Source organism: Pecten maximus, chromosome 18, assembly GCF_902652985.1.
Source record: "Pecten maximus chromosome 18, xPecMax1.1, whole genome shotgun sequence".
Taxonomy (NCBI): Eukaryota; Metazoa; Mollusca; class Bivalvia; order Pectinida; family Pectinidae; genus Pecten; species Pecten maximus.
In genome coordinates this window covers 30609889-30625985 of record NC_047032.1, presented here as the reverse complement: position 1 = coordinate 30625985, position 16097 = coordinate 30609889, and the positions used below count along the sequence as shown (strand labels likewise).

Below are 16097 nucleotides of genomic sequence, written 5' to 3'. Positions count from 1 at the left end.
TTTGTATTTTCGTAAAGACAATTTCAAACGTTGAATAACAGTCACTGACACCGAATTATCAACAAATATTCTTTTTAATAACTCCATTTAGAAATCAAGTTATTGAAGTAATGAAGGCTTAGTTCATAATATCAATTCTATCTATTTAGTTCCAGTTTGATTTTTCCTATTTTTCTCTTGTTCTAAGTTTTGCCCTTTGACCCCCGAGTTCCAGAAGGACGTACAGCTGTATGGAATCCCTAACATTACATGGGAGTTCCAGAAAGACAAACAGCTGTACGATGTCCATAGCATCACTAACGAGTCATAGAAGGACGAAACAGCTGTATGATGTCCCTAACATCACTGACGAGTCCTAGAAAGACCAACAGCTGTATGGTGTCCCTAACATCACTGACGAGTCCTAGAAAGACCAACAGCTGTATGGTGTCCCTATAACATCACTGACGAGTCCTAGAAGGATGAGACAGCTGTATGATGTCCCTAACATCACTGACAAGTCCTAGAAGGATGAACCAGCTGTATGATGTCCCTAACATCACTGACAAGTCATAGAAGGATGAACCAGCTGTATGATGTCCCTAACATCACTGACAAGTCTTAGAAGGACGAAACAGCTGTATTATGTCCCTAACATCAATGACGGGTCCTAGAAAGACCAAACAGCTGTATGATGTCCCTAACATCACTGACAAGTCCTAAAATGACAAAAGCTGTATGATGTCCCTAACATCACTGACAAGTCCTAGAAGGATGAACCAGCTGTATGATGTCCCTAACATCACTGACAAGTCATAGAAGGATGAACCAGCTGTATGATGTCCCTAACATCAATGACGGGTCCTAGAAGGACCAAACAGCTGTATGATGTCCCTAACATCACTGACGAGTCCTACAAGGACCAAACAGCTGTATGATGTCTCTAACATCACTAACGAGTCCTAGAAGGACAAACAGCTGTATGATGTCCCTAACATCACTGACGAGTCCTAGAAGGACCAAACAGCTGTATGATGTCCCTAACATCACTGACGGGTCCTAGAAGGACCAAACAGCTGTATGATGTCCCTAACATCACTGACGGGTCCTAGAAGGACCAAACAGTTGTATGATGTCCCTAACATCAATGACGGTTCCTAGAAAGACCAAACAGCTGTATGATGTCCCTAACATCACTGACAAGTCCTAAAGTGACAAACAGCTGTATGATGTCCCTAACATCACTGACGAGTCCTAGAAGGACCAAACAGCTGTACGATTTCCCTAACATCACTGACGAGTCATACAACGACAAACAGCGGCTCATCCCGTCCTATTCCTGTTTTCAATTGCCCTTCTTTTAATACTTTTTCATTTTATTGACACTTTAATATATAGGTAGGCGGTCTCGGAGACTATCTGCAATGTTTAGAAATAAAACTAATCTACTTCGATAAGTTTTTGCAAAATGTTTTAACGATCATTGATACTTGTACCAATGGTTTATATGTCAATTATGTGTACGAAGGGAAACAACAAAGTTTGGAAAGAAATCGACCGCGGGTATATTATATTAAAACAGTAGTTTCCATTGTTTTTTTTTTTTTTATAATCTTTGAATGTATTTGTCTGACAATGGCACGAACAGCCTTGGGAATCGCTTAATAATAATTGTCTGCGGTGTCGCTTAAGCTGATTTTCTGATACAGTTTCCACAATGTGGATATATAGATAGGACGTAAATGTCTTTTTCATTATTACATTGTCTGGACATTTGGCCTCTGTGGATGGACAGCGTGGACTAAGAAAACATATTTGTGTAAGACAGGATTATCAAGATGTCCCGCGGCGGCATGTTCTCGCCGACACGATGATGGAAAATGTCAACTGTTTTACCGTGAAAGTAGCTTCGAGTAGAGATAATTTAGATATCTATATGCAAAGTGTACATTATTGAAAGTATACGGAGTTATACAAACTGATGTCTTAATCGAACTTCCCTTTTAATGGGCTCGTTCATAAACCTTGTGGTTCCGCCTGGTGCTCAACGTAAGGACGCGACATAACCCGAGTGTCATCGATGGAGCAGAAGACGAGTAAATCACCATTCGCAACACCTCGTCTAAACCATCTACTTTTTATAGGGTGCAAATATATTTTTGCTTATATTTTACTTTTATTTTTAAAATAATTTCAATTTGTTTGTTTGTGTCAAGTAACCTTGACATGAAAATCAATATACACTATAGATAAATTCCGCATTCCCCCCCCCCCCCCCCCCCCCCAAAAAAAAAACCCCCAAAAATACAACAAAAAACAAAAACAAAAACAAAACAAAACAAAAAAACAACAAAAAACAGTAGGTTCCATCTATAAGATTGTATACAGTTAAGTTTGGCGAGTCTGTAGAGTTATATAACTACCATCGTTTACATTGTTTTACTGACCATGTCGATCATAATAACCAAATCACTTACCGCTTACACATCCAAAACACACAATCCTGTTCTCCCTACATTTTAACGTAATATCATTGTAAAATGATTTAGCTTTGATAAAAGTGGACAAGTATATAGAATGACGTCTTTGAGTGATTTTACTTTCCCATCTTGCTATAGTACATCTATTTTCTATTTTGATTTAAAAGTTCCTGAAGTGAAATAGATTTTTGAAATTGATTTACAATTGATCCCCAGGTACGCTGGTGTTACATTTCCATTGGTTAACGAGGTGTCGATAACTACTTGTGTTTCCTTCACTGACAGCAGGAATTTAATACACTCGACGGTAATTTCACCAAGCATTACCTATCAGACATCTACATTTACTGTTTAAATTTCTTAAGTATACCCTGGACGCCATCAACTTTCCATTTCAACTTTCATCCAGCGTGTGATTTTACGAAACATTATTCTTTTGTAGATCAATTTACTTTTTTTTCAAACTAGAATGTATAAATCCTTACTCCTAACACGGAATGTTTACTGTACTCCGGTCAATATATATCATAGTTCTGGTGTTTATGGCCCAATTACTTACTTCCGTTAAGTAAAATACATCACGAAATCAATCATGAAGCTTTTAAGATGGCTAATATCCACAGATGAATACTGATATATCTTAAAACTGATATTTATTCTAATTCGTTTTTAGTGGTACATAACTATAGATATCTCCTTAACGATGTACATTTCCCGTCCTTCAGACAATGACAGACGAGTTTGGAATATTGTGACTAATAATATAAGCAACACAAGAAACAAAATACGGAGACGATGACAAACAATACCTATAAACATGTACCTTGATGTCATCAGGTGATATCAGTCTGTTTTCATTATTGTTTCCTTTAAAACAGAAAAATCTCTTATTATCGCCAGTACTGCTTGATAGAGCAGTATTTAATACAACACTAAGTTATTATATTGATATGATCAATACAACACTAAGTTATTATATTGATATCATCAATACCACACTAAGTTATTATATTGATATGATCAATACAACACTAAGTTATGATATTGATATCATCAATACCACACTAAGTTATTATATTGATATCATCAATACAACACTAAGTTATTATATTGATATCATCAATACAACACTAAGTTATTATATTGATATCATCAATACAACACTAAGTTATTATATTGATATCATCAATACAACATTAAGTTATTATATTGATATCATCAATACAACACTAAGTTATGATATTGATATCATCAATACAACACTAAGTTATTATATTGATATCACCAATACAACACTAAGTTATTATATTGATATACACAATACAACACTAAATTATTATATTGATATCATCAATACAACACTAAGTTATTATATTGATATCATCAATACAACACTAAGTTATTATATTGATATCATCAATACAACACTAAGTTATTATATTGATATCATCAATACAACACTAAGTTATTATATTGATATCACCAATACAACACTAAGTTATTATATTGATATCACCAATACAACACTAAGTTATTATATTGATATCACCAATACAACACTAAGTTATTATATTGATATCATCAATACAACACTAAGTTATTATATTGAAATCATCAATACAACACTAAGTTATTATATTGATATCATCAATACAACACTAAGTTATTATATTTATATCATCAATACAACACTAAGTTATAATATTGATATCATCAATACAACACTAAGTTATTATATTGATGTCATCAATACAACACTAAGTTATTATATTGATATACACAATACAACACTAAGTTATCATATTGATATCATCAATACAACACTAATTTATTATATTGATATCATCAATACAACACTAAGTTATTATATTGATGTCATCAATACAACACTAAGTTATTATATTGATATCATCAATACAACACTAAGTTATTATATTGATGTCATCAATACAACACTAAGTTATTATATTGATATCATCAATACAACACTAAGTTATCATATTGATATCATCAATACATCACTAAGTTATTATATTGATATCATCAGTACAACACTAAGTTATTATATTGATATCATCAATACAACACTAAGTTATTATATTGATATCATCAATACAACACTAAGTTATTATATTGGTATCATCAATACAACACTAAGTTATTATATTGATATCATCAATACAACACTCAGTTATTATATTGATATCATCAATACAACACTAAGTTATTATATTGATATCATCAATACAACACTAAGTTATTATATTGATGTCATCAATACAACACTAAGTTATTATATTGATGTCATCAATACAACACTAATTAAGTTATGATATTGATATCATCAATACAACACTAAGTTATTATATTGATGTCATCAATACAACACTAAGTTATTATAATGATATCATCAATACAACACTAAGTTATTATATTGATATCATCAATACAACACTAAGTTATTATATTGATATCATCAATACAACACTAAGTTATGATATGTTAAGGACTTTTCATCGCCATCCCCCTCGTATATACTCGAACACACGTGTTTTTGGATGGTTTATCCATTAAATACACGAGTCTTGTATGGTTTAGCAATTAAATACACAGCTTTTTGTAGGTTTAGCCATTAAATACACGAGTTTTTGTATGGTTTAACCATTAAATACACGGGTTTTTGTATAGTTTACCATGAAATACATGAGTTTTGTATGGTTTACCATAAAATACACGAGTTTTTGTATGGTTTACCATTAAATACACGAGTTTTTGTATTGTTTAACCATTAAATACACGAGTTTTTGTATGGTTTACCATGAAATACATGAGTTTTGTATGGTTTACGATAAAATACACGAGTTTTTGTATGGTTAATCCATTAAATACACAAGTTTTTGTATTGTTCAGCCAATGAATTTACTTTTTTTTATATAGTTAAGCCATTAAATACACGAGCTTTTGTATGGTTTAACCATTAAATACACGAGTTTTTGTATGGTTTAACCATTAAATACACGGGTTTTTGTATGGTTAATCCATTAAATACACGAGTTTTGTATGGTTTAACCATTAAATATGCGGGTTTTTGTATGGTTTAACCATTAAATACATGGGTTTTGTATGGTTTACCCATTAAATACACGAGTTTTGTATGGTTTACCCATTAAATACACGAGTTTTGTATGGTTTAACCATTAAATACATGGGTTTTGTATGGTTTAACCATTAAATACACGAGTTTTTGTATTGTTCAGCCAATGAATTTACTTTTTTTTTTTATATAGTTAAGCCATTAAATACACGAGTTTTTGTATGGTTTAACCATGAAATACACGAGTTTTTGTATTGTTCAGCCAATGAATTTCCTTTTTTTTTTATATAGTTAAGCCATTAAATACACGAGTTTTTGTATGGTTTAAACATTAAATACACTGGTTTTTGTATGGTTTAACCATTAAATACACTGGTTTTGTAGGGTTTACCATGAAATACCTGAGTTTTGTATGGTTTAACCATTAAATACACGAGTTTTTGTATGGTTTAACCATTATATACACGGGTTTTTGTATGGTTTAGCCATTATATACACGAGTTTTTGTATGGTTTAACCATTAAATACACGGGTTTTTGTATGGTTTAGCCATAAAATGCACGGGTTTTTGTATGGTGTAACCATTATATACACGAGTTTTTGTATAGTTGAGCCATTAAATACACGGGTTTTTGTATGGTGTAACCATTATATACACGAGTTTTTGTATGGTTTAGCCATAAAATGCACGGGTTTTGTATGGTTTAGCCATAAAATGCACGGGTTTTTGTATGGTTTAAACATTAAATACACGTGTTTTTGTATGGTTTAACATTAAATACACGACTTTTTGTATGGTTTAACATTAAATACACGAGTTTTGTATGGTTTAACCATTAAATACACGAGTTTTTGTATGGTTTAACCATTAAATACACGGGTTTTTGTATGGTGTAACCATTAAATAGACAAGATTTTGTATGGTTTAACATTAAATACACCTGTTTTTGTATGGTTTAACCATTAAATACACGTGTTTTTGTATGGTTTAACATTAAATACACGACTTTTTGTATGGTGTAACCATTAAATAGACAAGATTTTGTATGGTTTAACATTAAATACACGGGTTTTTGTATGGTTTAACCATTAAATACACGTGTTTTTGTATGGTTTAACATTAAATACACGACTTTTTGTATGGTGTAACCATTAAATACACGAGTTTTTGTATGGTTTAACATTAAATACACGGGTTTTTGTATGGTTTAACCATTAAATACACGAGTTTTTGTATGGTTTAACATTAAATACACGAGTTTTGTATGGTTTAACCATTAAATACACGAGTTTTTGTATGGTGTAACCATTAAATAGACGAGTTTTTGTATGGTTTAAACATTAAATACACGAGTTTTTGTATGGTTTAAACATTAAATTCACGGGTTTTTGTATGGTTTAACCATTAAATACAGGAGTTTTTGTATGGTTTAACCAATAAATACACGGGTTTTTGTATGGTTTAACCATTAAATACACGAGTTTTTGTATGGTTTAACCATTAAATACACGAGTTATTATATGGTTTAGCCAATAAATACACGAGTTTTGTATGGTTTAACCATTAAATACACGAGTTTTTGTATGGTTTAACCATTAAATACACGAGTTTTGTATGGTTTAGCCAATAAATAGACGGGTTTTTGTATGGTTTAACCATTAAATACACGAGTTTTTGTATGGTTTAGCCATTAAATCAACTGGTTTTTGTATGGTTTAGCCATTAAATAAACTGGTTTTTGTATGGTTTAACCATTAAATACACGGGTTGTTGTATGGTTTAATCATTAAATACACGAGTTTTTGTATGGTTTAACCATTTAATACATGGGTTTTTGTATGGTTTAACCATTAAATACACGAGTTTTTGTATGGTTTAAACATTAAATACACGAGTTTTTGTATGGTTTAACCATTAAATACACGAGTTTTGTATGGTTTAACAATTAAATACACGAGTTATTGTATGGTTTAGCCATTAAATAAACTGGTTTTTGTATGGTTTAACCATTAAATAGACGAGTTTTTGTATGGTTTAGCCATTAAATACTCGAGTTTTTGTATAGTTAAGCCATTAAATACACGAGTTTTTGTATGGTTTAACCATTAAATAGACGAGTTTTTGTATGGTTTAGCCATTATATACACGAGTTTTGTATGGTTTAACCATTAAATACACGAGTTTTGTATGGTTTAACCATTAAATACACGAGTTATTGTATGGTTTAGCCATTAAATAAACTGGTTTTTGTATGGTTTAACCAATAAATACACGGGTTTTTGTATGGTTTAGCCATTAAATACTCGAGTTTTTGTATAGTTAAGCCATTAAATACACGAGTTTTTGTATGGTTTAACCATTAAATAGACGAGTTTTTGTATGGTTTAGCCATTATATACACGAGTTTTGTATGGTTTAACCATTAAATACACGAGTTTTTGTATGGTTTAACCATTAAATAGACGAGTTTTTGTATGGTTTAGCCATTAAATACACGGGTTGTTGTATGGTTTAACATTAAATACACGAGTTTTTGTATGGTTTAACCATTAAATAGACGAGTTTTTGTATGGTTTAGCCATTAAATACACGGGTTGTTGTATGGTTTAACATTAAATACACAGGTTATTGTATGGTTTAACCATTAAATACACAGGTTATTGTATGGTTTAGCCATTAAATACACGAGTTTTTGTATGGTTTAACCATTAAATACACGAGTTTGTGTATGGTTTAACCATTAAATACACGAGTTTTTGTATGGTTTAACCATTAAATACACGGGTTTTTGTATGGTTTAACATTAAATACACGACTTTTTGTATGGTTTAACCATTAAATACACGAGTTTTTGTATGGTTTAACCATTAAATACACGGGTTGTTGTATGGTTTAATCATTAAATACACGAGTTTTTGTATGGTTTAACATTATATACACGGGTTTTTGTATGGTTTAGCCATTATATACACGAGTTTTTGTATGGTTTAACCATTAAATACACGGGTTTTTGTATGGTTTAGCCATAAAATGCACGGGTTTTTGTATGGTGTAACCATTATATACACGAGTTTTTGTATAGTTGAGCCATTAAATACACGGGTTTTTGTATGGTGTAACCATTATATACACGAGTTTTTGTATGGTTTAGCCATAAAATGCACGGGTTTTGTATGGTTTAGCCATAAAATGCACGGGTTTTTGTATGGTTTAAACATTAAATACACGTGTTTTTGTATGGTTTAACATTAAATACACGACTTTTTGTATGGTTTAACATTAAATACACGAGTTTTGTATGGTTTAACCATTAAATACACGAGTTTTTGTATGGTTTAACCATTAAATACACGGGTTTTTGTATGGTGTAACCATTAAATAGACAAGATTTTGTATGGTTTAACATTAAATACACGGGTTTTTGTATGGTTTAACCATTAAATACACGTGTTTTTGTATGGTTTAACATTAAATACACGACTTTTTGTATGGTGTAACCATTAAATAGACAAGATTTTGTATGGTTTAACATTAAATACACGGGTTTTTGTATGGTTTAACCATTAAATACACGTGTTTTTGTATGGTTTAACATTAAATACACGACTTTTTGTATGGTGTAACCATTAAATACACGAGTTTTTGTATGGTTTAACATTAAATACACGGGTTTTTGTATGGTTTAACCATTAAATACACGAGTTTTTGTATGGTTTAACATTAAATACACGAGTTTTGTATGGTTTAACCATTAAATACACGAGTTTTTGTATGGTGTAACCATTAAATAGACGAGTTTTTGTATGGTTTAAACATTAAATACACGAGTTTTTGTATGGTTTAAACATTAAATTCACGGGTTTTTGTATGGTTTAACCATTAAATACAGGAGTTTTTGTATGGTTTAACCAATAAATACACGGGTTTTTGTATGGTTTAACCATTAAATACACGAGTTTTTGTATGGTTTAACCATTAAATACACGAGTTATTATATGGTTTAGCCAATAAATACACGAGTTTTGTATGGTTTAACCATTAAATACACGAGTTTTTGTATGGTTTAACCATTAAATACACGAGTTTTGTATGGTTTAGCCAATAAATAGACGGGTTTTTGTATGGTTTAACCATTAAATACACGAGTTTTTGTATGGTTTAGCCATTAAATAAACTGGTTTTTGTATGGTTTAGCCATTAAATAAACTGGTTTTTGTATGGTTTAACCATTAAATACACGGGTTGTTGTATGGTTTAATCATTAAATACACGAGTTTTTGTATGGTTTAACCATTTAATACATGGGTTTTTGTATGGTTTAACCATTAAATACACGAGTTTTTGTATGGTTTAAACATTAAATACACGAGTTTTTGTATGGTTTAACCATTAAATACACGAGTTTTGTATGGTTTAACAATTAAATACACGAGTTATTGTATGGTTTAGCCATTAAATAAACTGGTTTTTGTATGGTTTAACCATTAAATAGACGAGTTTTTGTATGGTTTAGCCATTAAATACTCGAGTTTTTGTATAGTTAAGCCATTAAATACACGAGTTTTTGTATGGTTTAACCATTAAATAGACGAGTTTTTGTATGGTTTAGCCATTATATACACGAGTTTTGTATGGTTTAACCATTAAATACACGAGTTTTGTATGGTTTAACCATTAAATACACGAGTTATTGTATGGTTTAGCCATTAAATAAACTGGTTTTTGTATGGTTTAACCAATAAATACACGGGTTTTTGTATGGTTTAGCCATTAAATACTCGAGTTTTTGTATAGTTAAGCCATTAAATACACGAGTTTTTGTATGGTTTAACCATTAAATAGACGAGTTTTTGTATGGTTTAGCCATTATATACACGAGTTTTGTATGGTTTAACCATTAAATACACGAGTTTTTGTATGGTTTAACCATTAAATAGACGAGTTTTTGTATGGTTTAGCCATTAAATACACGGGTTGTTGTATGGTTTAACATTAAATACACGAGTTTTTGTATGGTTTAACCATTAAATAGACGAGTTTTTGTATGGTTTAGCCATTAAATACACGGGTTGTTGTATGGTTTAACATTAAATACACAGGTTATTGTATGGTTTAACCATTAAATACACAGGTTATTGTATGGTTTAGCCATTAAATACACGAGTTTTTGTATGGTTTAACCATTAAATACACGAGTTTGTGTATGGTTTAACCATTAAATACACGAGTTTTTGTATGGTTTAACCATTAAATACACGGGTTTTTGTATGGTTTAACATTAAATACACGACTTTTTGTATGGTTTAACCATTAAATACACGAGTTTTTGTATGGTTTAACCATTAAATACACGGGTTGTTGTATGGTTTAATCATTAAATACACGAGTTTTTGTATGGTTTAACATTAAATACACGAGTTTTTGTATGGTTTAACATTAAATACACGAGTTTTGTATGGTTTAACCATTAAATACACGTGTTTTTGTATGGTTTAACCATTAAATACACGGGTTGTTGTATGGTTTAACCATTAAATTCACGGGTTTTTGTATGGTTTAACATTAAATACACGAGTTTTTGTATGTTAAACCATTAAATACACGAGTTTTGTATGGTTTAACCATTAAATACACGAGTTTTTGTATGGTTTAACCATTAAATACACGGGTTTTTGTATGGTTTAACATTAAATACACGAGTTTTTGTATGGTTTAACCATTAAATACACAGGTTATTGTATGGTTTAGCCATTAAATACACGACTTTTTGTATGGTTTAACCATTAAATACACGAGTTTTTGTATGGTTTAACCATTAAATACACGAGTTTTTGTATGGTTTAACCATTAAATACACGGGTTTTTGTATGGTTTAACATTAAATACACGAGTTTTTGTATGGTTTAAACATTAAATACACGAGTTTTTGTATGGTTTAACCATTAAATACACGGGTTTTTGTATGGTTTAACATTAAATACACGACTTTTTGTATGGTTTAACCATTAAATACACGAGTTTTTGTATGGTTTAACCATTAAATACACGGGTTTTTGTATGGTTTAACATTAAATACACGACTTTTTGTATGGTTTAACCATTAAATACACGAGTTTTTGTATGGTTTAACCATTAAATAGACGAGTTTTGTATGGTTTAACCATTAAATACACGAGTTTTTGTATGGTTTAACATTAAATACACGAGTTTTTGTATGGTTTAAACATTAAATTCACGGGTTTTTGTATGGTTTAACCATTAAATACACGGGTTGTTGTATGGTTTAACATTAAATACACGAGTTTTTGTATGGTTTAACATTAAATACACGAGTTTTGTATGGTTTAACCATTAAATACACGTGTTTTTGTATGGTTTAACCATTAAATTCACGGGTTTTTGTATGGTTTAACATTAAATACACGAGTTTTTGTATGTTAAACCATTAAATACACGAGTTTTGTATGGTTTAACCATTAAATACACGAGTTTTTGTATGGTTTAACCATTAAATACACGGGTTTTTGTATGGTTTAACATTAAATACACGACTTTTTGTATGGTTTAACCATTAAATACACGAGTTTTTGTATTGTTCAGCCAATGAATTTACGGGGTTTTGTATAGTTAAGCCATTAAATACACGGGTTTTTGTATGGTTTAACCATTAAATACACGAGTGTTTGTATAGTTAAGCCATTAAATACACGAGTTTTTGTATGGTGTAACCATTTAATACACAAGTTTTTGTATGGTTTAACCATTAAAAACACGGGTTTCACTATGTTCGTATCCTATTCTCTAATCTATTAATAGGTCCTTGCTGAAAAAAAAGAATCTTGTCCGTATTTCCGGTTCTTAATAAAGTTTCATCTCGTATCGACAAGACACAGATATCACATCATGAAGTATGATTTATCTTTGTCTTGGTCATTTAAAATATCTATAAATTCCTGACTTATTAGTAAACGAGTTATAACACGAGTATCCAGTCTTGTATCAAGATATAATGAACAGGTCGAAATGAAATCAAAACCCCACCCGAGTGATGCAAAAGAACAAAAAATGAATAAATTTCAAAATTTGAAATATTAAAAAAAAAAAAAAAAAAAAGTATCCCCTATTCAAATTAATCAAAACGCGACACACAGGTTATGAAAAGCCTCGGAAGCTTAAAGTTCGCTGACAGTGTCTACCACCTTCAATCTAAAAAAAACTAAAAAAATGGCACCCTCCTTCGTAATCTTTTAACATTAACTTACAGTACAATATTGACGGTGAACACACTGACAAATTCTATAAAACTTACCTGTAGTGCGATGTTAATGATCCCCACAATACCACACTATGTCGTTATAATAATAAACTCGATCACGTTTATATCTAACCCGATTAGAGTCGCATCGACTTTTTAACTTGAGGGCATGCATCACGGCTGCTGGAAGTGTTACGACCATACAGCCCAATTTAATTGTTTTTCACTGCCAACGTCCTGTATTTAGAGATAATAATTGAAAAATATCCGTAGTAACTGCGACATCTACCAGAAACTAAAGTCATATCAAGTCAACTATGACATTTAATTTGAGTAAGCAGTGATGTTACTAACGAGAAAGGGAAAACACACAATGAGAAATTAAGGTTATCAGGTATATAATATATTCTTGAAATAAAATCGACAATTTGTTAAAATACATGTATAAAGTTCCGAAAAACCAAGAGAAAAAAAGAAGAAAGGTCGACAAATGTTTATATTAACGCAAGAAAAAATAATGGCCGACAAAACGTTTACTAGTCGTGATCCCTGTAGAAATCAACTTTTCTCTTGGAAACTATGACGCCGCTGTAACAGCCAATCAAAAGCGACGTTACAAACAGCGATGTCATTTTCTATGTTACGGGCTGATAACAGCTCTTTTAAGCGACTGAAAATGCTTGTTACAGTACATGCAAGATAAAATTATGAACTGTTTAGCCAATTAATTCCCTTTTGGCTTTCCATCCTTGTTTGCCCCTATATCAATGACACGTCCAGATTTGCACAACAGCACATGACGCAGTCTTTGTTCTGAATTCCCCATTCGGTATTTACTTAGTTTATTTACTACAAACATCTATATTTAATGTTGTTATTCACACAGATGCAGTTGTTTATATCAATTTTAGATTATCATTTCAGAGAAATTGAACGTGAGAACACGACGAAAGCTATTAAAATGCACTTTAAAAGGTAAACATGTTTTAAGATATATTTCGTATATTCGGTTATATAGCGTTGATAGCTATACGCATGGGTTCCCTTTACCTTATAATGAGCGTTTTTAAAGTAGATGCGGGGCATGTCACTTCTCAAACGTTCTCATAGGACTAACCCTAACCCCAACCCTTATATACGTTTTTATTTGCAGTATAACTCAGGTAAGTAGGTTTATTTATAAGAGAGTACAATTCACCTTTAATGATAGTACAGATGTACATATACACATACAAACAAATATCAATGCGTTATAATAATCAACATGAATGCTTTAAAACTAGTCAATGATATCCCATTATTTTCTCTCATTTCGTTCTCGCTACCTCGATAGTTATTCATGAGTTGCTAAGTTAGGTAACTATGGTAGCCAGGTTGCTACAGTAACAAAACATTGGACTTATTGTTCGTCTTTTATTATTAGTCAAAATTCATTCAAACTTAAATTGTTTATTAATTAATAATATCTTTGTCCTGCATTGATTGAAGAATTGAATGAACCTATATCACGCAAATGTATTCCGCGTATTAAAACAGAGTGTCATATGGAGAGAGTCTATGGCCTAGGTGTTAAAAGTGTGTTATCATTCCTAAGATAGAGATGTTACTGTATAGCAGGCTGTACCAGGTACCACGTCACGTGGTTCCGGTCACTACTACAGGTAATACCCGGCGCGGACTTAGAAGGTTAAGGTTTATGAGATGTAGAAGATAACGTTCATTATGTTATAACTACTTTGCGGAGTCTATCCTACACACGACCTTTTTGTACATTTTACCTTTCCATCAATACCAGTATCATTTAAATCTTAATGTGTGAAAAATCATATACCACCAGTACGTTTTTATCAAGGAACTGTTTCGGCAAACCACTCCCTTGTCCAACACAGCTGAGGCTTGCTGAGATATACTTCGTTTGTTGTTTTTATTCGTTTTTGTGATTGTAATGTTTTATTACGACATTCAAGACAGGCCATCGAGATCAACTATTACCAAGTTTAATTATGTATTGACAATGTCCCGCTGTAGCGTAAATAGAAAGTAGACATCGTCGCTACAGTTTCAGTTAGACGCTTTAGTTTTACAGTAGTATAAAGGCTATGGCAATTATATACATGTACTATCATACAAGCATACGTTTAATGAAAATATTGTTATATACAGCAAGTTGTATCAGAACATGTACTTACATTTGTTTGGATCCGAGGCATGTCGTCCTAAACACCTATGTCTGGTAGTGAAACAAATGCTACTGGATCCATAGTCGATACCGCAGTACAAATAATACTCCTGTCTGATTGGGCGTGTTCCTATAAAAACGAGAGATATTCTCGCGAATATGCTTCACGACCTTTCATGCACAGCTCTAAAATATTTTGCTTTCTATACAACTTTTCTCCGATACTCGCACAATTACCGAATGGATGAATCGGGTCCTTTTGTAAATTGAAATGATTTTAGTTCCGAAAAAAAAAAATTTCTTGCGAATATATTTCACGACCTATCATGCGCAGCTCTGAAATATTTTGCTTGCAATCATTTTCTCTGATACTCGCACAATCACCGAGTCAATGAATCGCGACCTTTTGTAAATTGAAATGCTTTTAGGCACGTGATCTAATTTATCTGTTATGGTTCATGGTTTATAACATATTGTGAGAATTTGTCTGAGTCGTTACGGCTCAATCTCTGGGTGTCTGTAGAAAACCTGGGGCATGTTCATCGGAAGGTCGATGTTAGTTACGCGACAGGAGACTGAAAAATCCGGATTTGTCAATATGATCTCAGACAGCTTAATCAAAGTTTGTGTCATTTCTTTCACAGATTCCATTATCAGAAGGATAAAGGTTCAATATAAAAAGGAACATAGACGTGTTAATAAAATCCTAAATCTGACTGAAAATTCATGTGGCCGTAGGTCGGGTAAATAATAGTAGGAACAGCGGCGATGTATGGAAACAGAGAAGGACAAACACGCTCGATCCGGATGGTCGGCTTCAAAGTTATAAAAAATAATAAAATATAACAATCTTCTTAGAGTATTTGTGTAGTATAGATGTGTAGTAGTGGAGTTGTAGTAGTTATGACGAATTCGTAGATTGGTGGTTCCTCTGTTTATTGATGCAGGTAGGTATATGATGTGTCCGTTCGCAAACGGGAGGAGCGACCTGTCCGTGCAAAGCACGGCCGAAGGACCGACGTGTCCGTGCAGACGGGTAGGAATGACCATAGTTTGGCCTGGAAGGCTACTCTTTTATATGATCATGATGTGCATTGGCCGGACAGATA

General features: G+C 31.9%; 1 protein-coding gene across 1 annotated transcript in view; it reads right to left on the bottom strand.

Annotated features, from left to right (window-relative positions):
• LOC117316739 (FMRFamide receptor-like) overlaps positions 1-15188 on the bottom strand; it is a 52320-nt gene extending 37132 nt beyond the window's left edge. The window contains exon 1 of the mRNA XM_033871500.1: positions 14999-15188. The gene's annotated coding sequence lies outside the window, so the exon portion shown is untranslated. The remainder of the gene's footprint in view (positions 1-14998) is intronic.
• Positions 15189-16097: the final 909 nt, after the last annotated feature.